At 56.2% G+C, this 25,915-nt stretch overlaps 1 long non-coding RNA gene across 1 annotated transcript; it reads right to left on the bottom strand.

The window, feature by feature from the left end:
* Positions 1-21,922: 21,922 nt before the first annotated feature.
* On the bottom strand, positions 21,923-24,800 carry LOC125150195 (uncharacterized). Its single transcript, XR_007146259.1, has 2 exons — positions 24,621-24,800; positions 21,923-22,264 (listed from the first exon to the last, which is right to left on the bottom strand). It is a non-coding gene; the product is annotated as an uncharacterized LOC125150195 (long non-coding RNA).
* Positions 24,801-25,915: the final 1,115 nt, after the last annotated feature.

The following is a 25,915-nucleotide window of genomic DNA, read 5'->3' as shown; positions in this document are numbered from 1 at the left end:
GACACCAAAAAGCATGGGCAATACAAAGATAGATAAATTGGACTTTAGATTGGACAAGATTAAAAACTTTTGTGCATCAAAGAACATTCTCAAAAAGTGAAAATACAGCCTACAGAATAGGAGAAAATGTATTGGAAATCACATATCTGATCATGATTTAATATCTAGAATACATAAAGAACACATACAATTCAACAACAAAAAGACAAACAAATAATGAGTAAAGGACTCTTAGCCAAGAAGATATTAAAATGGCCAATAAGTACATGAAAACATGTTCAACATCATGAGACATTAGGGAAATACAAATAAATCAAAACCACACTGAGATACCACTTCAAACCTAGTATAATGGTTGTAACTTAAGAAAAAACAAACAGAAAACTGTGTTAGTGAAGATGTGGAGAAGTTGGAACCCTTACACATTGCTAGTGGTAATGTGAAAAGGTGCAACCACTGTTGGTAGGTGGTTCTTAAGAAAACCAAACATTGAATTACCATATGACCTAGAAATTTGATTCCTAGATATGTACCCCCCAAAAATTAAAAACAGGGACTCAGATACTTATATGCTAATATTCATTATAACGTTATTCACGATAGCCAAAAGGTGGAAACAATGCAAGTGTTTCTCAACAGATAAATGTATAAATAAAATGTGGTATCACCATATAATAGCATATTACTTGGCCTTAAAAAGGAATGAATTTCTGACACCTGCTGCTGCACGGGTGGATCCTGAGAACATTGTGCTAAGTAAAGTAGTCAGACGCAAAAGGACAAATATTGAATGACTCCACTTACGGGAAATATCCAGACGATGCAAATTCCTAGGGACAGACCATAGTTCAGAGGTTGCCAGGGGCTGGGGCAGGGCAGGGGTAGATGGAGAATCAGTATTCAGTGGGAACAGAGCTCATGAAAGAGTTTTGGAAATAGATAATGATGATAGTTGCACAACATCGTAAACGTAATTAACGTCACAGAATTGTTCACTCGAAATGGTTAAAATGGCAAACTTACGTATATTGCTATAGTTTAAAAAGAATTCAAAATGTAACGTGCCACTGAATTATACCCTTGAAATGGGTAAATTGAATGTTATATGACTATTACCTCAATAAAGTTTTATAGGGTTTTTCCAATGGTAATAAAATATTACAAAGCAAAGCAAAACAAGGAAAGGGGAGCAAACGCCTCTGTGAAGAGATGACACACGAGTACAGACCTGAAGGAGGCGAGGAGAGAGGCATGAGGATGTCTGCGGGAACAGCAGAAGGAACAGCCAGTGCAAAGTCCTGGAGGCGGGTGGGCTCCTGGCACACGGGAGGGGAGCTGGGCACAGGGAGCAGTGGGGAGAGGGGCTGGAAGTGCGGTCAGAGAGTGGATCCTGCAGGGCTTCCTGACAGATGGCGCGCAGGGGGGTGTTCTGAGTAGAGGAGGGTATGTGGCCTGACTCTGGTGGCTGTGGGAGTGGAAGCAGGAAGGAAGGGACAGAGGGAGGGAAGCCAGTGCAGAGGCTGGAGACCGTGGCAGGAGACCGTGGGTGCCCAGAAGTGCGTGATGAAGGTGGTAACACAACATCACCCACACACTCTGTGATTCCACCTGCATGGCGGCCTGGCAGTGGCAAAACTGTAGAGGTGTCGAAAAGATCGGTGGTTGCTGGAGAGTCGGGAGAGGGATGAACAAGTGGGGTGCAGGGCATTTTTTAGGGCAATAAAATGATTCAGCACAATTCTGTAATGGTGGAAAGGAGACACTATGCATTTGTCACACCCATAGAACTTGACACAACAAAGAGTGAACCTCCACATGTGAAAAAAAATTTTTTTTAGTCACTTAGAGTGTCAAGAGGCCAGGATGGAAGACAGACTTGATGAGGAAATTGTATTACAAACGCATGAAACAACCTCACGGAGGGGGTGGGAGAGATGTGACCTAAGTAACTTTGGAAGGGAGCAGAGTGGGTGGGACTAAGGCAGAGGAAGTGCCCGTGAGCCCCCTGCTCCAGTAGGTACAGGCGTCTCCCAAGGGGTCCTTGTGTGAGTGCCAGGTGTATTGACTAACTGGGTGTGGGTGGGGGGAGCAGGAGCCTCACTGGTGGTGAATTACAGATAAGCAAGGGGTGGCTACTGTAATGGCCCACGTGGTGACAGATTTGAGTGGAAACCATCAGTAAAAACTCATGTTTGCCCTGATATAGATACGATGTCTCCACATAGAAACACGTAGAGGCACGTGCATACACGCCACTTTGTATGAAGGCATCTATCTTTTGCTCTGTTAGCTTAGGGGGCCAAAGAGAAAAGACACCCCAGCATCAACGAGCACGCTCAGCACTCAGATCTTGGTTTCTAATGCCATCCTCCAAGATGAAGAACCAGGGCTCCCTGGAGAGATGAGTGATCCTAAGACTGGGGCGAGAAATACACAAGACGTAGCTGGAGCATCTTGCGGGGGCAGAAAATAAGGAGTTGTTCAAAACACACACGCCATGCACAGAGTGATGGATATTCCAAAGGCATGCAGCACAGGAGCCAACCGGAAGAGTTCCCAATGGCCAAAGCCATGGCAACTTGAACAACAGAATAAAGAATGTAGCACTGGGTTATAACTGAAACTATAAGATAAATATCCATGGGATCGTACCAATATAAATAAGTGAACAAATGAGTAAATGGGAGAAGATACAAACCTTCCGTGCAGGAGAATTTCAAATAACTCATGAAGGTAGACTGACCTCAAGGACAGGAGCATGTCCCCCCAACCTTCAGGTGTGAGCTGCACAAAATGACTTTTTTCTTAAGAACATGGTGTGGAAAGGGGGAAAACAGCTTTCCAGAAAAGAAAGCTGATGAATGATAACTCAGCCAGGTGGCCAACAGGTGACCAACCCCAACAGTGATGATCGTGTGGGTAGGATTCGAGGACGCTGGTGGACGTGTGCCAATCCCTGCGGCTTCGGCTTGGATCCGACACACCATTGGCTCTTCTGTCAGCCAAGCACGTGAGGGCGGCCCAGATTCCCGGCTGGAGCTCAGACTCCCTCTTCCCCATGGGAAGAGCTAACCATCAGCCACCCTGCAGAGGGTGCAGATGCAGGAAAGCTTGAAGAACTTTTCTTTTTCATTTATTTTCCTTTCATTATTTAAATTTTAGTCAACACGCAGTGCGATATTGGAGTAGACTTCAGGGATTCACCACCTACATACAACACCCCGTGCTCATCCCAACAAGCACCCTCCTAATACCCATCACCATCCAGCCCATCCCCCACCCACCTCCCTCCATCAACCTTCAGTTTGTTCTCTATCTTTAGGAGTCTCTCATGGTCGGGCGCCTGGGTGGCTCAGTTGGCTAAGCATCTGACTTCAGCTCAAGTCATGATCTTGCGGTTTGTGAGTTCAAGGCCTGCATCGGGCTCTGTGCTGACAGCTCAGAGCCTTGGAGCCTGCTTCGGATTCTGTGTCTCCCCCTACCCTGCTCGTGCTCTGTCTCTCAATAATAAATAAACATTAAAAAAAAATTTTTTTAAGTCTCTCATGGTTTGTTTCCCTCTCTTCTCTTTCCCCCTTCTTTCCATGTGTTCATCTGTTTTGTTTCTTAAATTCCACATATGAGTAAAATCATATGGTATTTGTTTTTCTCTGACTGACTTATTTCACTTAGCATTGTACTCTCTAGTTTCATCCACATCATTGCAAATGGCAAGATTTCATTCTTTTTGATGGCTGAGTAATATTCCATTGCATATATATACCACATCTTTATCCATTCTTCAGTCGATGGGCATTTGGGCTGTTTCCGTAGTTTGGCTATTGCTGATAGCAGTGCTGTAAGCATTGGGGTGCACGTGCCCCTTCGAATCTGTTTGCAGAACTTTTTTGCAATCAATCTAGCACCACGGTTGACCTACAAATAAACAAAGCTTTATCAGGGCACAGCCATACCCCTTTGTTCACAGTCACTTATGGCTGTTTTCATGGTACAAAAACAAAGGTGTGCGGCTGCGAGAGCCAGGCACAGAGGGCACCGAAAAGCGTCGCACCCGCCCTGCCCCAGCGCCAGGTGCAGAGGCCCTCTGGGATGCACCTAGAATGACCAAGGAGGCATCTGACTCGGGCCAGAGTCGGCCCGGCGGCACTGGGAACAGAGTGCTGATTTTAACCCCAGTGCCCCCCCCCACTTCTTCCCAGATGTGTGTCACTGGGTTGGGGGCCGTGGTTGGGGAGGGGGGCACCTCACCGGCAAGCTCAGCATCGTGCTTATAAGTGGTCAGAGTGACGGCCCCTTGGGGGTCTGCAGGCTGCAGGCGGAGCGCCTGTGGAACCCCTTCCCAGAGCCTGGCCAGGTGAATGTTCATCACAGCAGAGCCCACGGGCCCCCAGAGCAGCCGGGGCTGGTGAACGGTGCCCTGTTCGGAGGTGCCTCCGCGGCCCTGCTCCCTGCTCCGCTGGGAGGGCGCATTCCTGCAGCCGCGCATCTGTGGGGAGATCTCCTTCCCTATCTGTGTTCTGCTAATCAAGAGAAACACACTCGCGGAGGTTAGGCAAACAGCAGCGAGTGATTGACAGCCGCAGCCCGTGGCCCGGCCGCTGGGCCACGCAGCAAGCCGCTGAGTAAACACCGTGTGGGCTGCCTGTCCGGCCCTGTTTGCTTTCCATTAGCCTCACGTTTTGCCCGTTAGTCACACTCGGTCTATCGGGCCGGCCGGGGGGGCGGGGGAGCCTGCTCTTACACGGCGGGGCTCAAAGTGTCCCCCGGCGTGCCCTGGCTCGTCCAGCGACCGCGAGCGTGGCTCTGCCAGGAGCTCTGGGCCGCTGCCTCTGTCTGGAGTCACAGCCGGGCCACCCTGGGAGCTGGGTTGAGCGGGGCTGGGCCGGCACCCCGGGCGGAATCGCTTCCCTACGTGTCCCACGTGCCTCCCACTGGGGACCTACCTGTGGCCCAGAAGCCAGTGAATCAGCAGGCCAGACTGGCCGTCGGCCGGTGGGGCCCTTGTTTCTGGGCACAGCGTCCACAGCACCCACTTCATTCCTAAAATAGGCCCGCTCGGGGTGGGACGCCAGGGCCCGGGGCTCGGCCTGGTCCCCCGGTGTCAGGGAGGCTCTGGGCCCCACGTCCCTTGCTGCCTCTCCCACAGGGTGTCCCTGGCCTGCTTCCAGCTCACAAGACATCCGCCAAGGGATACATACAGGGCCACCCGTGGCCATTTCCTGAGTGTCTTTGGAGCTGACACTTGCAAAGTGGCTAGTGAGGCTCAAGGGTGGGGAGCAGTGGGCAGGGGAAGATGTCCCAGAGCTCAACAGGGTGTCCCGTCCCGGGTGGCAGGTGCCTCATGGTGGGCCCACTCACCCAAGCCAGCTGCCCAAAGCCCTTGTGGGGAGGCAGGACTCCCGCCCAGGCCTCCATTCTGTTCTCCATCCCACACCAAGAATGATTTTAGGCTCCGAGGCCGGGAATTTGGAGATCTGACCGCTCCGCACCTTTCCTGGGCTCCTGTTCCCTCCCTGCCTCGCCTTCCCGTTTCCTGGCATTGTTGACAGCACAGAACTCAGAGAATGCCAGCCTGGCCAGCTGCTGCCTCAGTTTCCCGGATGGCCACGGGGGTCCCGGGGGGAGGGGGCCGAGAGGCGACCCGGCTGTGCCCGCCCGGTCTGCAAGGCTCCCCGCGGAGGGCCCGTGCTGCCTGCCTCTCCCAAGGCCCTCTCCTCCTTCCTCCCCCACTCGAGGGGAAATTGCCCATTAATGAGAGAGAATTACAAAAGCGGAGTCTGGCCCCACGCCCAAGGTCCTCGGGCGAGCAGGGAGAGAGGGCGAGCGTGCTGGAAGGGAATTGGAAACAAATGCACGGGGGTGTTTTCTTTGGTGGATCCACAGTGCCTTCCCACCCCCCGCTCCTACCGCTGTCCCAAATTTGGACTTTCACGGAAACGGATTTCATGCCTGGGCTTCCCGTGAACTCTCTTAATTCAATTGAGGGGCCATTATCGGCCGGGTGTAATGGGCTGTTTCCGCAGCCGGGGGGAGGCCTGTGGAGGTGAGGGCTGGGTGCATCTCTCCTCTGTAGGTGGGGGCCAGGCCGGGTGGGATGACGGTCAGGGGAAGGACGGGGCTGAAGTCCCTGCCCTGGCAGGTGCCCGCAGGGGCACAGGGGAGGCCACGGCTCCCTTGAATGGGGGGCGCCAGGCCCACAGCGGCAAGAGGCAGAGGAACCGGCAGGTGAGTCTGCAGCTAAGAGGGCCACCTAGGGAGGGGGCACCTGGGGGGTCCCGGGGCTTGGTGGGAGGTAGTGTCCAGACAGGAGGAGCTCTCTGCCAAGATGCGGTGGGGGAGGGGGTGTCTCTCCCTGGAAGCACTTTTCTCCAATGCTCTCTGCTTCTCTCCCAGTTCTCTCCCACCTGCCCCGTCCCTGCACGGGGACCCTCTTTCTCACCCTTCGCTTTAGCCTACCACCACCTCCTCTTCCAGGAAGCCCTCCAGGGACCAGCCCAGGAGCTCCCACTTCTGCCCTCCTGGCACTGAGACTGTGAGCAGCCCTGCCCCCCACAGTCGGAGCTCTGGGGGCACAGAACTGGCACAGGGGCTGACACAGCTCAGCGTCCTGGGGGGTTGCTGAGGTGTGTGGTGGGGGGCAGGGGTCCCGCACAGTTCCTCCCGGCAGAGGGGCTCCAGGCTGGATGTCCTCGCCTGGGTGGACGGGCTGGGAACAGTGCGGGAACAGGCCTGAAGATCTGACCGTGGCCTGGGCCATGCTCAGCTCCACCCCTCCCAGCCCCCCCCCCCCCCCCCCCCAGTCCTCAGCCTTCACAGCAAGCTCCCTGCCAGCCGCCAGAAAAGAGAGACCTGCACACGGCACCCAGCTGGGCCCCTGGAGCGTCCCGGGGGAAGGTTCTGCAGGGTGGGATCACAGCCCCTCGGTGGGGACTGGCAGGAGGCACCCGTGGAAGCCAGCGCTAGCTAGACCTGTGGCAGCCCCAGGGGAGAGGAGGACTGGAGGCCTGCCGACGCCCTCCTCACAGAGGCCTTTGCCTGCGGGTCTAAGGTGGAAGCTGGTGGGCAGCCCAGGGCTTCAGAAAGCAGACCCTGTGGGGGCCTTTGGTTTTCGCTTTTATTTTGAGCCTGATCCAGAGCTGAGGCCCCTGACGGCCGGACCCGATGCCCAGATGCCCAAGGTGAGCTACATGGGCCACAGACAGGTGCGGTCCTGGGCCCGACCTGCACTGGGCAGGTGCAGAGGGGCGGTGGGCTACCCAGGTGTTCCCACGGCCTCCTGCCCCTGTGGGCGTCTGTTCTGGCCCATGGCCTGTGGGCAGGGACAGTGTCACTTCCAGCCTGGAGCATGCTAGAGCCCAGCCCCACCTCCCGGTTCCTCCTTCCGCTCATGGTGCCGTTGTTGGCAGCCTGGGGCCCCGGGTGACTTGTGGGGTGCAGGGCCCCAGTGAGCCGTATGTGAGAAATCAGACTTCTGGGATGAAGCCTGAAAATCCCACCCTTTGTGTCTGGGGCAGAACCCGCTTCTCCGGCTCACACCGCGGTCGGCATCGGTGCCGCCCTCGGGCATGCGTGGCCAGTGCGGGGGTCCGGCAGGCGGCACTCGCCCCGAGTGAGTGGCTCCGGGTGAGGAGTTGGGGAGCGATCGTGGGGGCGGGCCTGGACCCGCGTGCAGTGCCCACAGGAAAGGAAGGCAGGTGCCGGGCGGACAGCTGGCAGGACAGAAAGGAGCAGAGGGTGCCCAGAAAGTCTGCCTCCAAGTCCGGCAGGACCAGAAGCTTCTGAACCCAGGATGCCTCAGAGGGGTGAGGCCTCGGAAAATCCATAACGCCTCAAATTGCCTCTGGCCAGAATAATGCGAAATCAGACCCCGGGAGCTTTGTGCCACAGGAGAGAGCAGAGAGCAGAGAGAGCATGTGTTTTGGGGCCACGTAACAAACACCACAGTGACTGTTCTGTCCCCGTCCCAGAGGCTGGAAGTCAGGAGACTGGCGTGGGCAGGGCCGGTCTCCCCTGAGGCCTCCCTCCTGGTATGTAGATGCCGACTTCCTCCTGTCCCCTGTGTCCCCCATGTCCCCGGTGTCTCCGTGTCCCCCATGTCCTCCATGTCCCCCATGTCACCCATGACCTCTGTGTCCCCATGTCCCTTATGTACCTGTGTCCCCCATCTCCCCTGTCCCCCATGTCCCCATGTCTCCCATGTCCTCCGTGTCCCCTGTGTTCCCTGTGTCCCCATGTCCCCTGTGTCTCCATGTCCCCCATGTCACCCATGAGCCCCGCGTCCCCCTGTCCCCATGTCCCTGTGTCCCCCATGTCCCTGTGTCCCCCATGTCCCCTGTGTCCCCATGCCCCCCATGTCCCCTGTGTCTCCATGTCCCCCATGTCACCCATGAGCCCCGCGTCCCCCTGTCCCCATGTCCCTGTGTCCCCCATGTCCCCTGTGTCCCCATGCCCCCCATGTCCCCTGTGTCTCCATGTCTCCCATGTCCCTTGTGTCCCCATATCCCCATGTCCCCCGAATCCCCCATGTCCCCCGTGTCCTCTGTGTCCCCTGTGTCCCCCATGTCCCCATGTCACCCATGACCTCTGTGTCCCCATGTCCCCTATGTCCCTGTGTCCCCATCTCCCCTGTCCCCCATGTCCCCTCTGTCCCCTGTGTCCCCATGTCCCCTGTGTCTCCCATGTCCCCCATGTCCCCATACCCCCACGTCCCTGTGTCTCCATGTCTCCTATGTCCCCATGTCACCCATGACCCCCGTGTCCCCCATGTCCCCTATGTCCCCGTGTCCCTCCTGTCCCACATGTCTCCCAGGTCCCCCTGTCTCCCCATCCCCCGTATCCACCATGTCTCCCTATCAGCCCGTCCCCCACCTTCCCCCTGTTCCCCCTGTTCCCCGTGTCCTCCACATGGGCGCCCAGAGCAGGCAGAGGATTGGGGAGTGTGTCCAGGGTGGAGGTCCACATGAAGCTGCCCACAGGGCGAGGGACACCACTATCATGGCACAGGCACCGAGCCATCGCAGACTAGGTGGGGGAATTCTCAGAACCACGAATTTTCAGAGGCTCCAAGCACACCTCTCTCTGACACCTGAGGGTGCATCCCTGCACCAGGAGCTGGGTTTGCTGGGGGCCCACAGAGCAGGCGGCGGGTCACAGGGGCAGGTGCTCCGGGGAACCACGTCTGAGGCCGCACCAACCCAGCCCCTGGGGAAAGCAGCCAAGGCAGCCAGAACTTCAAAAGCTTTGGGTTATTTCGTTTTATTTTATTTTACTAAGTGGAGGCAAAAATTGGTTTCTCGTGTGGTCTCCTGCTTTCCAAGCCATCACTTCACCGGCTCCTACCGCTGGGGTGGAGCCGCCCGGGAGGAGGGGATGCAGTGGGCTCCTGCCCTCTCCTCCCATAAAACTGCTACCTCACCCCCAGCCCAGGGATGCGAGCCCCCACCAGACCCCCTCTGGGCCGTATTTGGTGTCCCCACCTCCAAACCCCAGTCTCCTGACTGTAAACTCCTGGCTGGGGCTTCTGTGAGTGAACCCAGCTGGGACCAAGTGTCTCAAACGTGGCGGTGGGGGGCGGGGTGTTCTGTTCCATTTTAGCTCATCTGGGAGGACCCAGGCTTGGGGTGTCCACGTGGAGCTGGGATTGGCCCCCTCTCAGCCGGGACCCCCCAAGGCAGCCCCCTCCCTCCCTCCCACTGAGTGGGAGGCTGAGTATGTCCCTCGATGCCCAGGTGGAGGCTGAGTATGTCCCTCGATGCCCAGGCCCTCCCCCAAGAGCCCTCAGGCATGGCTTCCTTCTCTCTTCCACCCCCACTGGCCCTGGCTCTCTGCCTCAGTTTACCACTGACAACCCCAGGGTGCCTGGAGCAGAGGCTGTCAGGATGAGCACCCTATTCTTCTGACTGGTCCCCCACCCACTGTCTCCCCTTCAACTCCATGCTCCACGGTGACCACCAGCTCCCGGTGGGGACTGTCCCCGTGAGACTGAAACAGCCTCCCTTGAGACAAAGTCCTCCAAGTCCCTGAGTCCTGTCTCTTCCCATGTTCGTCCCCCTGCTCCTGTCTGAGCCGTGCTCCCCTCCCCTCCTCCAGGTGCTCATCTTTCTGCCAGAAATGCCCTGCCTTCCTTCCTTCCTTTTTCCTGCCTGCCTTCCTTCCTTCCTTCCCTCCTTCCTTCCTTCCCTCCTTCCTTCCTTCCTTCCCTCCTTCCTTCCCTCCTTCCTTCCCTCCTTCCTTCCTTCCTTCCTTCCTCCCTGTCCTCCCTCCTTCTCTCCTTTCCCTCCTTCCTTCCCTCCTTCCCTACCTGTTCAGCTCAGACTTACCACCTGAAGCTTCCTGACCACTCTCAAAGCCCATGGACTTCTGGCTGTCCCATCCATCCTCTCTTGGCTCGTAGGTGCTGACAAGCCATACCAGCTCCTGCTGCAGACAAAGTAGCTACACCTTGATGGTCTAAACCACAAGGGTTCACTTGCTTGTAAGTCTACGCTAGCGCCCCTGCTGCAGTCTGCACTGACCCTGGCTGCACCCGCTGAGGTGTGTGTTTCGGGATCCGTATTCAGTTTCTACACTGCATAAGAATCACCTCGCGCTTAGCAGCTTCACACAACGCTAACAGTTCTGGGGCTCGGTGTGGCTGGGTCCTCTGCCCTGTGTTGGCCCAGTTGGATCCTCGTCCAGAGGTGCCAGGGAAAACCCAGTTCCAAGCTCGTCCTTTTTGCCGGCAGAATTCAGTTCCATGAGGTTACAGGCCTGAGGTCCCTGTAGTGGGACATCTCCTGTCCCAAGCAGAGGGCATGGCCCCTGGGTGTGGGGCCACCTCCTGGTACTGGAGCGGCCTGAGCACAGGTGTCCCCCAGTGGGATCCCAGGGAGGTGGGATCACGACAGTCAAATCAGTGGACCCCGTGACCCTTCAGGCAGCCCACGGGCATCAACGCCCCTGCCAGACAGCTGTTGGGCCCACACGGAGAAGGCCGGTCACTGGTACCAGAGGTGGCCAGCGGGAGGGAGGCAGTCTGGCCCCTGAAGGGCACCAGCCAGGCCTTCCACGGCTCAGTCACACACCCCATGTGTCTCATCTGCTGGCTGAGCACAGGGATGGCAGAGAGAGAGCCTCAGTGGGGACAGAGCCAGGGTTCTTGAAGACCACGTGGGGCACCACTGGCCCAGGCTGTGATGCGGCTCCTGGGAGGACATGCCTGTGCCCACCACCCCTGCCCCCAGGCCCTGGCTTGGCTGCTCCCTCTCCGTGGGGCTCAACCATAGACAGTGGGGCTCAACCAAGCAGCCTGGGGTTGTTGCTCAGCCAGGAGGAATTCTGGGTCCAAGACTGGCCGCAAGGGGTGGGATGAGGGGCAGGGAAGAGGAGGAAAAGGAGGAGTCAGGGGAGGAAGGAATGAAGAACCAGAGGGCAGAAGGAAAGAAGCAGGAGGACCCGGGCGTGGTGGGCAGGCATCACCTCTCAGGCACCTGTTTGCCTCTGTGTCCTGTGTCCTGTGTCCGCAGCCTGTGGTCTCCACACCAAGGCCCAGCAAGGAGGAATGGCACCCCCTTATGGAAGGACACACACCTGGGAGCTCCCAGGCTGTGGTGAGTGGACTCTGAGACCCCCCCAAATGCAGCAGCTGGTTTCAGAGGCTGATGTGGGCTCCAGGTACGACTGGTGCTGAAGAGGCTTCCTGGGCTCCCCATCTTCCCTCTCATCCCCAGGGCTGGAGGGACATGCTCCAGGGCACCTCCCAGTGACGTGCCAGGACCCTCTAAGCACCCCGATGCCCGACTCCTGGCCTCTGCTCAACAGGAATCACAGTCACCTAGTGGCTCACTGTACAATGTACAATGGCCCTCTGCCCGGGAGCCTCCAGAAGAAATCAGGGCAGCCAGGGATGTGCACTCAGAGTTGGTCCTGGGTTCAGGTCTTGGCCTTGCTCGTCTGTAGCCAGGCGACCCGCACAGGTGGCAGGACCACGGGAGCAGCAGGTGGCCCGGTGAGGAGAACATGAGTGTTCCAGGAGGCTGGGGCCACCCTGGGAGGGAGCGACCACAGACGCCTCTCAGGGCGTGAGCAGCCCCCGTGAGGATTTACCCAAGGCACTGTCGGGCCTGTCATTCAGACCTAATCCCTGCCCTTTGTCAGCCTGCCACTGAGGCTTTGGGCTGCCACCTGCCTGTGCCAGGTGATGTCATGGGGAGAGAATGTGGCGGGTGGGGCAGGTGAGGAGCTGTCCTGGAGAACGGCCCGTTCACCCCCACTTCCTGCAGGTGGGCTGGGGGCTGCAGGAGACAGCAGGACGTCAATGGACCACCCTCTCCATGGGCCTCAGGCATAATCCCGTCCTGCAGGAGACATTGTTCCGTGAGGTCAAGGATGCAAAAGTCGTAGAAGCTGCTGGAGCCTTGTTAAAGGGAGGTATGCTGCCTGGCTCGTGGTCACAAACCAGCGCATGGAAACAGAACAGCAGGGGCATCTGTGTGCGGGGCTCCAGGGACATCCAGACACAGCTGTGGAGCTAGGTGTGGACACGTTCTCTAGAGCAGCCACCTTACTTCGGATTTCCAAGTCTCCATGGCAAGACTCGGCAGCGTGGGGGACCTGCTGTCCCTTGGGCTCCAAGTAGGGGCTGGCACAGGCCTCCCTGGGCCCCAGTCTCCCCATCTCTGAAGCAACTTTAACATGCCCTCCAACCCCCCACTGCCCTCCGACCAGCCCAGGAAATGCCAGGCAGGCTCCTTAATCTCTGGTCACTCTTGGGTCATCTCATTCCGCAGGGGCAGAGCACAGAGAGGGAGGCGACTCAGGGGCCACTCAGGGGCCATGACTGTGTGCCTGGGGATGTCCCTGCTACTGGTGGTCCCCCTGCGAGGCCTCATCTCTGGCTGCTTCTGGGGCCCCTCATGTCTGCTGAGATTCCTTCCCTCAGTTGTGTGTGCCTGGGGACCCAGCCTTCTTCCGGTGCTCACAACACATACTAGGGCCTCAGCACTCTCGACCCCGGTTCCTGCAGGGACCAGAGAGGAAGAGATGGGTTTTGGGGTCAAGCCGGGAAAGACACTCATCTCTCCTGCCCACTGAGTGCTGGTGAGAGCCCCTCCCGGGTCCTGGGACGGCACGAGGCCAGGCCAAGGGGAAAGGAGAGGGGTTTGGTGAAGACGAGGAATTTCCTGACCACACCTGGGTGTGTCCTGTAACCACTGGTCCTTCATTCGGGAATGGAGATGTTTAGTTATCAACAAGTGTCACTTGGGGAACCAGCAGCCCACTGTGCAGGACACTGCCGGTTCTGGCACCACCTCTGGCCCCAGGTGCCTGGGAGCCTTGTCGGGGAGGACGGAAGGGCAGGGAGAGGGAGGCCTCTGCGGATGGCCTGATCAGAGCCTGGCAGCTTGGGGCGCGGGCCTGTGGGAGACACCCTGTCTGTGACTTCTCTGGCAGGTCATGCCACCTCGTCGGCCACCTCTCCCAGCTGCCCTTGCTCCTGAAGTTCTACAGGCCCTCCTCCCCCTACAGAGCCCACCCATATCCCCTCCTGCTACCTGACAGGACCTGTAACTAAGCACATCCCCAAGCAGACTGTGCTGGGTGGGCCTGACCTAATGGGGGGGTGGTGGTGACTTACAAGAAAGTGAAGCATCAGAGGGATGCTCCCCCGTGGCCTGGGGAGCGCAGACAGCATGGTGTGAATTGTTTCACAGGGGTGGCCTCCGGAAGTGAGCTTGATGCCTGGAGCTGAATCCCCCAGCTGCACAGGCCCAAATTCTGCCAACCACAGGGGGTGTGGAGAGGCCCTGGGCCCCAGGCAAGACCACGGGGTCTCGGTCACTAGGTATGTGGCAGCACCTTTGTAGCTTAGAAGACACACAGAGGCCCCCCTCTGCCTCCCAAGCAGCCCCAGATTCCCCAGAGGGTGAGGCTGCCACTCACTGGGTCTCCAGTGGGGGAGGAATGGTGTCCCCCAAAGTCACACACTCCCGGTGCCTGTAGATGTGACCTTATTTGGAAATGGGGTCTTTGTAGGTGTAATGAGCTAAGGATCTTGAGATGAGATCATCCTGGATTATCTCGGTGAGCCCTAAATCCAGGGACTGGTGTCTGTAGAAGAGATGAGGGCACAGACACACACACACACACACACACACACACGGAGACAGTGGCCATGTGACCACGGAGACAGACGTTGCAGGGATACAGCCACAAGCCCAGGGAACTGGGGCTACCAGGAGCCAGGTAGGAAGAGGCCAGAGGAAAGATCCTCCAGAGAGCCTCCGGACAGAGCATGGCCCTGCTGACAGCTCGATCTCAGATTCCCGGCCCCAGACATTTCTGTTGTAAGCCCCCATTGTGGGTGCTTTCCTCTGGCAGCCATGAGAAACCAGCACAGACCCAAGGTCCCTGTGGGGCCTTGTCAGGCCATACTGGCCCCACACCCAGGCCCTCCCAGGTCTGCCCTCGAGGGGGTCAGCCAGGAAAGGGGGGGACAGACAACACCCCAGAATTGAAGGAGCCTCATCGGCCATGGATCTTTGCCACAGAGCAAAGGAAGACGAGGCCGTTTGCTGGCTCTGCCTCCAAGCCAGAGCCAAGCACCTTCTCTCCCTTCACAGAGAACAATGGGGGCTCAGCAGGTGTGACCTCAGGGAGCCATCCTAGAACACTGGGTGCCAACACAATCCATGCATTCCCGCCCTCACCAAGGGGAAACCGAGGCTCAGAGAGAAGTGGTTTGCCCAAGAGCCAGCCATCATCCCTACAATAACACTCCGAGGGTGCAGAGAGTGGGACAAGAATGTTAATTGCAGCCTTGTTTTTGTAGCAAAACCCCAGAGCAGCCTAAATGTGTCTTCGTGAATAGAGGTGTCGCTAAGTAAATTCGGAAGCCCTCTGAGGCCTCCTGCAGGTTTGGACAGGACGGATCTCTGAGACACACTGGAGGAAGTGGCCTGCGTGGTGAGGTGCAGAAACATGATCTCGTGGCGCCTTGACAGCCCAGCAAATCCTGAGTCAACACGCGGATCACAGGAGGACATTTGTGGAACGCCCGCTCACTCTGTTCAGCGTGCTGATGGAGCGGTGCCGGTAACGGGCACACAGGGATGGCGACACGCTGAGGTGCTTGCAGACCAGACGGTGACGCCTGGGCTTTGGCTGGAATAACCCACTGGGGGAGGGGGCACAGAGGGGCCAAGAGCGGCCCTGACGGGGGTCTGGAGGAGCGGTGTCGTGGGCGCGCAGGCTCTTTAAACCGTTCTGTCTGAAAATCCCAACAATGTAGTTAAGGCCCGTGAAGCAACCCATCTGCTTTCTGCACACGCAGATGCACGTAAACGAGGCCTGTTTCAATGTTTGCAAGGGTGTGCTCCAACCAGGCAAAGTGGACACCCGCGGAGGGGATCAGGAGGTGGGGGCCATCATGGGAACGTGAATCTTAACTTGCCAGGTTTTCATTTTTTTGTAGAGAGAATAGATAGAATTGCTTTATAGGCCTTAACTATGTTGTTGGGATTTTCAAACAGAATGGTTTAAAGAGCCTGCGCGCCCACGACACGGCTCCTCCAGACCCCCGTCAGGGCCGCTCTTGGCCCCTCTGTGCCCCCTCCCTCAGTGGGTTATTCCAGCCAAAGCCCAGGCGCCACTGTCTCGCCTTCACTCATGCACTTGAACGCTGCTCCCAACGGAATAACTAAGAGAAGAGAACGGGCAGAGGGTAGCACGCTTCTGTTCTAAGACGAGTAAGTTCTACCGCACACTTGGAATCGGCAAAGAGGGGAGATCTTCAGGGATGAAGCTGCTGACCGGTGTGGGCCAAGGGCACTTCCTCCAGCCCTGGAGCAGGAACGCAGAAGCCAAAGAGAAGGATGTGGTCCCCACACCCTCCTGTGGCCACGGACCAGCAAACGTCTCCTATGTGATGGCGTCAGGGATGACGCCAGGCGAGGAGGCCCACCCTCTGGTCCCTGTCTCAGTGGGCTCAGCCACCGTGACAAGTGCCAGACACCCCTCCTGGTCCTGGAGGCCGGAGCCGATGTGGTGGGGTCTGGGAGGGCACTCTTCCCTCTTGCACATGGGCCTTCTCGGGTCCCGTGTGGTGGGGAGAGAGCCCAGGTGTCTCTTCCCCTTGTAAGGGGAGCAGTGCCATGGGATCAGGGCCCCCACCTCTTGGACCTCGTCAACCCCCTCTGTCCAATCCAGACCTGACCTTGTTCCTGACCTTCTTTAAGGCTGTCCCCACCTCTGTCTTCGACAGGACAGTCGCTGATGTGGCCTGCGGAATGCACAGACTCTCTGCAGAGACAGCCAAGGATTCCTCCTCGGCCCCCCTGGCATCTGGACCGGTCTGGTGGCTCACCCTGACCAACAAAAGGTGGCGGGCGGGACCTCATCCCTGCAGACTGCGCTTGTCGGGGCCTGTGCTCCCTGGCCCACCTCCTGGAAGCCCTCCTGAACCCCAGAGAGGCAGGGGGCAGTGTGGGGGGAGGCACCCAGGAGGAGAGGGTGGTGGAGACAGGCACACAGCCCAGCGAGACCACCCTGGAGCAGAGAGGGGCTGTGCCCGTCCAGCTACCCCCGAGTGGCAGAAGCTGGGCAATGAAAAGGTTGTTGCTGTTTCAGATGCCAGGTCCTGGGGCGGTGGTCACACAGCAACACTGAACTGCTGCGGGCCTCCATTCATCTTTGGGGCTTTGACGGAAGACCTGAGGTGGGTGCACGAGGACGAACAGCTGAGACCCTTGGCACCTTGAAGAGAAGCCTCGGGAGGGAAACGGGGTGAGCAGGACGTGAGGGCAGGAGCCCTGGGAGTTTGGTTGGACTCTATCCCAGCTCTGGGCCTCGGTTTCCCTCAGCTGGGGATAGGACCCAGACTTCCAGGCACGATGTGGCCCTTCTAGGGGACATGGGTGATCTTGGCACCTGCTTCTGAAGGTAGCACCGGGTTCTCTTCCTAAATCTCTGCTCCCTTGGGGACAGTCAACTTGGCCCACTGTTCTGGGGCCCTAGCCCAGCTCTCATGGCTCGTCCTACCTGAAACCCCCACGGCCAGGGCGGGGGGCCCCGTGGAGCTGGCAGGGGTGGAGCCAGATGCCTAGTCTGGGGTCAGGGCACCCAGCTCCCCCACTCACCAGCTGGGCAACTTATCTGCTTGCCCACGATGTGCCTCAGTTTCCCCACCTGTATAGGGCTGTCAGAGGATCGACACACAGTACAGGGTGCTTAGCAGACTGCGAGCGCTGGTCAAGCCTGAGCCCTGTAGCTGTTGTGGAATCTTTGAGATCCCCCGGGGCTGACCTACTTACTGTCTCCTTCCAAACCCAGCACTCGGGGCCTCCCTTCACCTGCGAGCCTCCCGCTCATGCCCTCCCTGCTGCAGCTGGCAGCCGAGCTCCAGGGGTGCAGGACTCCCAGTGCGCGTGCACCACCCACCCCTGGGGAGGCAGAGGCCAGAACCTCTATCTGCAGCAAGTCTTGTGGAGAGAATGGCAAGGCACAGGAATGACCCCCACCGAGCATCCTCCCTGTGCCAGCCCTGTGCCTTCGGGTCCCGCCAGCCACAACAACGAAGTCATAGCACACAGCCACCCCAGTACTTCACCCGGTTCACGCCAGGAGTAGGAGGGGTGGGTAGCGTCCCATTTCGCAGATAAGCAAACAGAGGCACATGGGGTCAGCACTGGAGGCAGACAACTGTCCGGGCACTAGGTCTCGATGCCTGAGGTCCAAGCCAAGGCCCCTGTAGGGAAAGAGCTCACTGGAGCCACTCAGCCCAGGGGGGCCCCGCGCTGCCCAGCCACGGTCCACCTCTGGTCACCCCGGGTGTGACCAGCACAGTGGGGACCTGGACAGGGTGAGGGCCCAGTGCCCGATCCCCCCTCTAATTGGAAGAGTCAGGAGAAGCCACAGTGGAGCCTGGCGTCATGGCCGCCGCCTGCCGGAGGCCCCCTGAGACCACAGGACCTGCAGTCATGCAAATGATTAATGTCAGCTCCTTGGAGGGCCGGGGTCCACAGGAAATTGGAGTCGATGAATTTAAGAGAGAAACTCCTTGTTTAAACAGAACTACTTTAGAAAATAAATACTGCCGAACTTGATGGTAAATACAGATATTTGTGCAGAACGGAGGTGGAAATATGAATTTAACGAAGCTGGCGGCACGTGGCCCTGCTCCGTGGGCCTCAGAGCCAGTGTCCCAGCAGCCGGGGCCACTCGGAGCAGGGCTGGGCGGCCCCACCACTGACTTGCTCTGTGACCTTAGCGACTTGCATCCCCTCCAAGCCTCAGAGCGGTCTTTGGACTCTGCAGGCAAGTCTGGAGCTGTGGGCCCGCCACAGCCTGCCCCAGAGCCTCCACACCGCCACCACTCAAGGCCGCTGGGCTCTGAGGCTTTGCTCACACCACCCCCTCCCCCTGGAGTGTCCCTCCTGGGTCTCCCCTCCTATCCACATCCTCTGGTCTAGAACCAGCATGTCCCCTCCCCCGGAAGCCCTCCATGACTTTGGCCCACAGCCTCTCAGACCCGCCCTGGGCCAGGAGGTCCTCCAGGGGGAGCCTTGTTGCCCCGTGCCAGGTAGAAGGTGAGCCTGGGACTCTGGAGGAAAGCAGCTCACCCCCGGGAGAGGAGAGTCCCAGGCAGGGCAGCCCTATCCCGCGGGAAGCGAGGGAACCCCCGTGCCCCCACACCTGCTCACAATACACCTCCTGCCTCCTACCCCTCCTGATGCATTTAGTAAGCACCTTCTGTATACAAGGCCAGAGACCAGACAGAAGCAGACCAGTCCCTGCCCTGGTAGGGGCCCAGACACAGCTGATGCATGTGGTGAAAAGGTGTGTCTGAGGCTGTGGACCAGTCCAGGAGGTATTAAGTGGCCAGGAGTCCCAGAGCCGTAGGACCACCTGCATCTCCTCCTGGGATGCTCAGGATGGCCTGTGCCATCCATAAAGACAGGGTCAGCTGGTACCAGGAGCCTGGAGCCCTGCCCCACACACGCAAGGCCCCCACAGAGGCTGGTCACACTGCAGGCAGAGCCCCCCCCCCACCCCAGCCCACAGGAAGCATCCAGAACCTCTGGCAACCCTCTGCCTGGCCCCTCAGAGCCTCCACTTTTCCTGTGAGGGAGCCAAGGCGCAGAGACGGCAAGAGCCCCACCCGCAGCGGGCCGCATGGCCCCAGGCCATGTTTGAGCAGCTGGCCAGGGCCTGCGGGGCAGGATTGCCTGAGGACCGAACCCCTACGCCCTGGCACTGGGCACACAGGCCAGGCTCTGCCGTGGAGCTCATCTGAAGCCGGCGGCCCCGCACACACCCCTTTCTCAGCTGAGTAGACTGAGTCACCAGAGGACCACCTGCCTAGAGGGTCTTGAGGCTCCTGAGGGAGTGTGCGTCCCCCCCACCTGCAGAGGATGGCCACAACCCAGGTCTCTGCAGCCGAGACACTGCTGTGTCAACACGTGCGGACGACGGTGATTGACGCGGGCCTCCTAATCCCCGCCGGGCATCCTGACTCACGCGGCCGGGCACCCCCGCCGCGCCCACAGGTGGACGGGCGCTCACCGCGACGGCAGCGCCGCTGTTATTTTTTCATAAGCCTGCCTTGAAATTTGTCAAACCACATATTGTTCGCGCACACGCCCGTCGGCAAAGCCCGCGCCAGATGGGCCGGCTCCCCACGTGTGCTCCAGGCAGCACGGTTACACAGCGGCTTCAGTTTTATGTCAAACCTTTAAAAGGGGAAATAAAAAAGAAGACCGAGGAGAAACGTTTTAGAAAAGAGGAAAGAAACGAGTTGGAGTCTGAACAGGCAGGGCTGTGATCATGCGCAAATCCCGGCTCGCTGGTGCCCGGATTTTATATGGAAACTGGGCCGCGGTAAATAGACCTTCCCGGCTGTCAGGCCCTTCATTAGCGAGGTGTGCATAATTTATGTATTTAAGAGCTGCCTTCGGCCAAGCTATCACACGGGGAGCATGCTTCATAGGTGTTAGTGTTTATACGGACAGTAAATAAATGTCAAACACACACAAAATCCACTCTCTGGCGAGCGCTGACGCCGCCCCATCCATCATCCGCCCAGCTGGAGGCTTGGCCAGGCTGCCAAGGCCCAAGGGCGGCCTGGCCTCACTGCGGGCTGGCAGGGCCGGAAAAGGCTGCCTGGAGGCGGGAGGCCTTGGGGCTTTCACACCTGTCCGGAGGCGGCCCGAGCCCCAGGCAGGGACGGGGCCGCCCCTCTGGAGGTCTCTGAATCGGGCCTGTGCCCCGCGTCCATCCTCATCGGGCCAGGCCAGGCCAGGCGGGCTCAGAGGGCTCCCCCCGGGGCGGGGCTGGAAGGACCCAGTTGTTTCTGCTCAGCCAAGGCAGCCGAGGCTGGAACCAGCTCAGAGGCCAGCACGGGCTTTGGAGCTAATAATAGCGCGGCCCTCCTTGTTTCCATCCATTAGCTCACTGGCTGCTTCCCATGCCTACCAGGTAGGTCCAGTTTTTTAAGGGTTAGAGCCATTTTTAATAAGATTTTTAAAAATCGTTTTTGCAATTCCTTTCCGTGATCCACAATGGAACTTTACACGTGGGTGGGTGATCAGGAACAGCTTTCCCCCCACCCCTGATAGAGTCCCTGCCCCAGAAACAGGGATTTCTGCAGTTCCAGGGGGTCGTTACAGGAAAGCGTGTGCACACGCAGCACTGTCCCTCCCTTTCTCCTTGAGAACCACACCCCAGCTCAGCCCTCAGCAGACACGGGAGCGGCTCTGGCTTCTTGGGGACACCAAGTGGTCACCCCCACTCCTCTGGTGGCCAACAAGCAGCCAGGGCTAGAGCCACAGCACTGACGTCCACGTTGAGAGGCTGCTATGGGTTGAGTTATGTCCCTCCCAAACTCGCCTGTCAAGCCTTAACCCCCGGTACTTCTTTGGAAACTGGGATATTGCAGGGGTAATTAGTTCAGATGAGGTCAGCCTGGAGTATGACTGGTGTCCTTATAAAAGGGGAAGTTTGGACACAGACACACACAGACAAGGACGTGAAGATGAAGGCAGAGGCTGGGATGCATCTGCAAGCCAAGGACCCATGAGAGCCAGGGGGCCCCTGGACCTCCCTCAGGGCCCCGGGAGGAGTGAGCCCTGCAGACACCTGGAGCTGGGACCTCTGCCCCAGGAACAGTGGGGGACACGGTTCTGCAGGTGAAGCCCCTAGCCTGTGCTGCTCTGTTGTGGCAGCCCTAGGAGGCCACCTCAGAGCTCCGGAGGGTCTGGCACACACCCCAGAATCCCAGGGAGGTGGGGAAGTGCAGAGACTTTGGGATCGGACAGGCCTCCTCCCCTGGTGTGGGCTGGGCCAAGTGGCCTCACCTCTCTCTGGGAACAGCCTGCTCCTCCGCACAGTGGGACTGGCACACGGGGGTCCTCAGCGCAAGGTGATAAATGGTATTATTTAAAGGTGGCTCCAGGGGGGGGTCCTTGACGAGACCCATCTCTAGGAACCACTGCAGCGATGCTACGTAACAAACGACCTGGCTGCGAATGGGCTGCTCCGCTGGGTTTGGCCTGTCACCTCCTGGACCAGCAGGTTTGTTCGTGACCAGCCTCTGACGACGACGGGCCCATATTCCCTCATTGCCATTGCAAAACAGGCTCCCCGACCACAAGTGCCACCCCAGCACCCCCATCCCCAGGCCCCGCCCACCCCTACGAGGCCCCGCCCACTGTGGCCCCTCCCCACCTCGGCCCTGCCCCACCACAGGCCACTCCCTGTCATATAGACCACACCCACCCCCTCACTCTGCACCTGGATGCCTCCTCCTCGCATAAGTTTACTTGAGACCTTCTGCGAGTTGCTTAACCAGTCTGTGCTCAGTTCCCCATCTATGTGGCAGGATGCTAATGATCAGACCTGCCTCCCCGAGCTGCTCTGGTATCAACCTTAAAAACCAGATAGCCAGCTATTTTACAAGCAAAATGGGTTTATTCAGGAACAGCAGAGAAACTACAATTGGGGACACACAAACTATGTCAACCCATTGGCAAGTCTGGAAAACAAAGCAGAGAAATGTCTCTTTATAGAGAAAAAGGAGGAAGTTGTGAGGGGCTGCTTTGAACAGAAGTCCACTGGATGAAAGCGAGAGTTCAGGGTGGTGACCATCTCTCATTGGCTGGCTGTGCCCTCTGTCATTGGCTGGGCTGTTGCCAGGTCAGAAGAAAATCTTCCTTCCTCCTGCAGGGGCGGTAAAGCGAACTTGGTCCTGACTGAATGCAAGGTAGGGCTCTTCCTGTTGCATCTTCAAAGGCTGCAAGGAGTGGGGGTGGGGGCATGAGAGTCCCCCCCACCCCGTCTGACCCCCAACTCCACTCTAAGCAAGGTTTCCTTTACTCATTTTCACATTCCCCTTTTTAATCAAGAGCTTTCCCCAAAAGCAGCACCTGTCCCGAGTCAGGTTTTCTGTATTTAGTGGTTTAGTCCCTCAGTGGCACGGAGGACCTTTGCTGGTTGTCATGTCCTACATCGGAGGGAAAATGCATAGCAGTTGGAAACCACTTCAGGCCACATTTGAGTAACGAGGAAGGTTAGGAGGGAGAGACCTTCGGGTGCTTTCTGACTAAAGTCTCTGTCTTAAAAAACTTCCCCTAGGGTGCACCCTCCAAGCACACCCCAGGATTAATCAGGATGCTCTTTGTACCCCTTGCTGGGCTCAGGCTAACACCCTCCTCTCCCAGACACTTGTTTTAACATCTTTTGCATCTGCTAACAAAAGGGAAATGTTTTGGAGTTAAGATGGCTAGGAGTAGGAGGACCCTAAGCCTGCCTCATCCCCAGCTAGATAGATATCAACTCATTCTGAACACACAAGAAATTGATCTAAGGACTAAAGTCTCTGTCTTCTCAAGGTTGTTAAGTGTTGGAAGTCACCTTGAAGCATGTGCTAGAATGACCTTATTGGGTACATTGTTTTACAAACGTTTGACCGGCAATAAAATGCAAAACCTAAAAATAATTATACAAAATAGAATTGAAAGTAACATGACAAAACTAAATTCTAATTTTGCACTGTACTTTCCTGTAATTTTGTACTTTTTAATATTAAAATTCATTTTAAGTACATTTATTTTCATCTTAGCCTGCTTGATCACACACAAAATTCCCTTCCCAAGTTTCTTTTCCTACAAATCTTCTATAACTTTTTATGTCCCTTTTAGTTTGTCTCTTGTTCTCTTTCCCTTTCCAAAATAACCAGCTCTACTTTGGGACAAAATCACATTTATTTCCCTCGACAAAATGCATTTCCACTCTTCATACCTTCTTTTACTAGAAACGTCTTGTCTGCTTTTCACATATTGCCATTTTCTTTCATCCTTATTGTTTTTAATAGTTTTATTTTTCACATATATCAATCAAAATCCTTAATTCCTAGTGAAAACTAAGGAGTAAGCTATTGTGCACTGGCAAATTTATAAATACATTTCATAATTTCTAGAGACAGAAAATGTTCTCAGTGTGGCATAAAACATGTTGAGTAATAGACTCAAATATCTTTAGTTGTTCTGAAATAAGAAGTCAAAGGTGGATAAACCTATGTTCAGTAATAAATGTTTTAGTACTTTATCTTGTTTAGAAAATCCAGATATTTAACGAAATTCCATCATTTAATTTAACTTAGAACAAAGGTGTTTTGAGGCACCACAAAAAAGATTTAGGCTAACTACTTGTTTTAAGCAAACATACTATAATTATTGCACCTAAAACTTTTATCCCATTTCCATTCATCCATCTAAATCACACCGTTCCCAACAATTATGTTTAGATTATTCACAAAAACTTGATGTGATGCTAGACCAAGTTAGCATCATCTCAAGCAAATTTTCTTGCTGACAAATTTTGCAACATAGATGACATGCACTTAGGTGAGTAATAAACCCAGGTAAAACTAAAGTTTTGTGTTTGCACTATATTCAAAGTTGATAATCCTAAGGCATGCCTGTATTAATGAAATCAAGAAATTTAAACTAGCATTTAATTATCAAAGATTATCCCAGATCATATGAACTTGAAAAACATTTGGGTTAGTTTACTTAATTTATATAAGACTTTCTTTAAGCCAACTAAAGAGAACTCTTTACAAGTTAATTTTGGTGATACCATGGGAGGGAGGGTAAAAAAATATCATACACATACACAGACTTACATAAGCACATAGACAGACACAGAAATCTTATAGATTTCTTAGGCATGTCTCAGCTACAAAACTCAAAAGAATAGTTAGATCAAAATTGTGTTTCTGGCAGATGAACTAAGTTAAGGTTACTTGCTCGGATGGCCAACATTTTCACCAAAGTGTTTTTTTTTATGGAGGTACAATTAACATACAATGTTATATTAGTTTCAGATGTACAACATACTGATTCAACAATTCTATTCATTACTCAATGCAAAGACTCTTTATTTGCATGCTGTAAAGATCCTTTTAGGATTGTTTTTGAAGCCATTTTGTTTTGTAGAAGCTTCTGCCTACCAATCAAACCCATGCATTCAATTGTCCCAGAGAGGTTTGGGATCCTCTCTTTAGAGGGTGCCCCTTAAGGTGGACTTATCTAAATCAAAGTTTCCCTAGAATGCCCATTACAATTACAAATTATTGGAAGTTTCACCTATTTTTCCGGAAAAGCACAAGAGCCTCGTCCAAAGACCAGGTGGAACCTATCTTGCCTTTGGATTCCCTAAAATGTCTCAACTATGAGGGTCGCTGTCTGCCAACAGCTGTTCCAAATCACTGGGAATCACATGTTTTATCCATTTTGAGTAGGATGGTGAGGTACCAAGAAGCTTCAGTAAATAGAAACAAAACAAACAGACGGCAGCCAGGGTTCGGGGTGGTGACGGCTTCCTATTGGCTGGGCTGTGAGGTCTCTCATTGGCTGGGTTGTGTTGGTCTCTCATTGGCTGGCTGTACCCTCTGTCATTGGCTGGGCTGTTGCCAGGGTGGAGAAAACCTTCCTTCATCCTGCAGGGCTGGTAAAGAAAACTTTAAGCCAGCAGCAACGGGGCGTACTGCACGAGAGCTCACCGCTCGACACTAAATGAGGTTTCCGGTGATTGATTTTCACAGAAGGCAATGGACTAGTGACAGAAGCCCAGAGAGGGGGGCTGCCTGGTTGTGCGGGAACTTGACCTGCATGGTCTCCACCCCCTCCCCCGTGGCAGGCACGCCGTGCTGTGGGACGTGCCACCCAGAAATTCCCCACGGGGCATGGGCCCGCTGCGCCATGTCGCCGCACCCCCAAAGCAGAGGACTGAAGACAAAGGCCGATCCTCAGCCTCCGAGCAGTGGAGCCCCCGCCACCCCCTGGACCTGCCCGATGGTGAGACAGAGAGGGGACCCCAGCCTCCCACAGGATTAGATTTGAAAGTGCAGTGGTTCTGTTTCTGCCCGGCCCCTCCTGGCCCCTCGGGTGTACATGCCCCACCGCGGAGACCCCAGCCCAAAGACAGGTTTGGGCCTGGCCTTCTCCCCTCATGCCCTTCCCTGCCCTCCCCAGAATTTCTGACTTTCTCCTGCCCAGTTTCTAGTAGAACTCCCCACCCCCTAACTGCAAGGTCATCCTTCCTGCCCTGGGCCACCTGGCCCTTTGGCATGCACCTCCCCCCTCCCTTGGGTCTGTCTCTCCTGCCCCTCTGACTCCAGGTCAGCATCTGCCCCAGGGGACACTTGACAACACAGCACAGGGGGAGGGGGTCATGCCGGCATCTGGTGGGCGGAGGCAGGGATGTGCCCAGCACCCTGGCACACCCACAGCAGGGGACAGTTTGGCCCCAGACCTGGGCACGTGGGGTCTGCTGAGTGGAGCCAAGGCTGGAGCCCTCACTGCCCACAGCAAACCTCCCCCAATTGCTTCTCTCTTCCCCAACCGTGTTGTCACAAGACAGCCAAGGAAAACACAGAGGA

The sequence above is a fragment of the Prionailurus viverrinus genome, chromosome D4 (assembly GCF_022837055.1).
Source record: "Prionailurus viverrinus isolate Anna chromosome D4, UM_Priviv_1.0, whole genome shotgun sequence".
In the NCBI taxonomy this organism is placed as follows: Eukaryota; Metazoa; Chordata; class Mammalia; order Carnivora; family Felidae; genus Prionailurus; species Prionailurus viverrinus.
The sequence above is the reverse complement of the archived record's forward strand: the minus strand, read 5'-3'. Positions and strand labels throughout refer to the sequence as shown.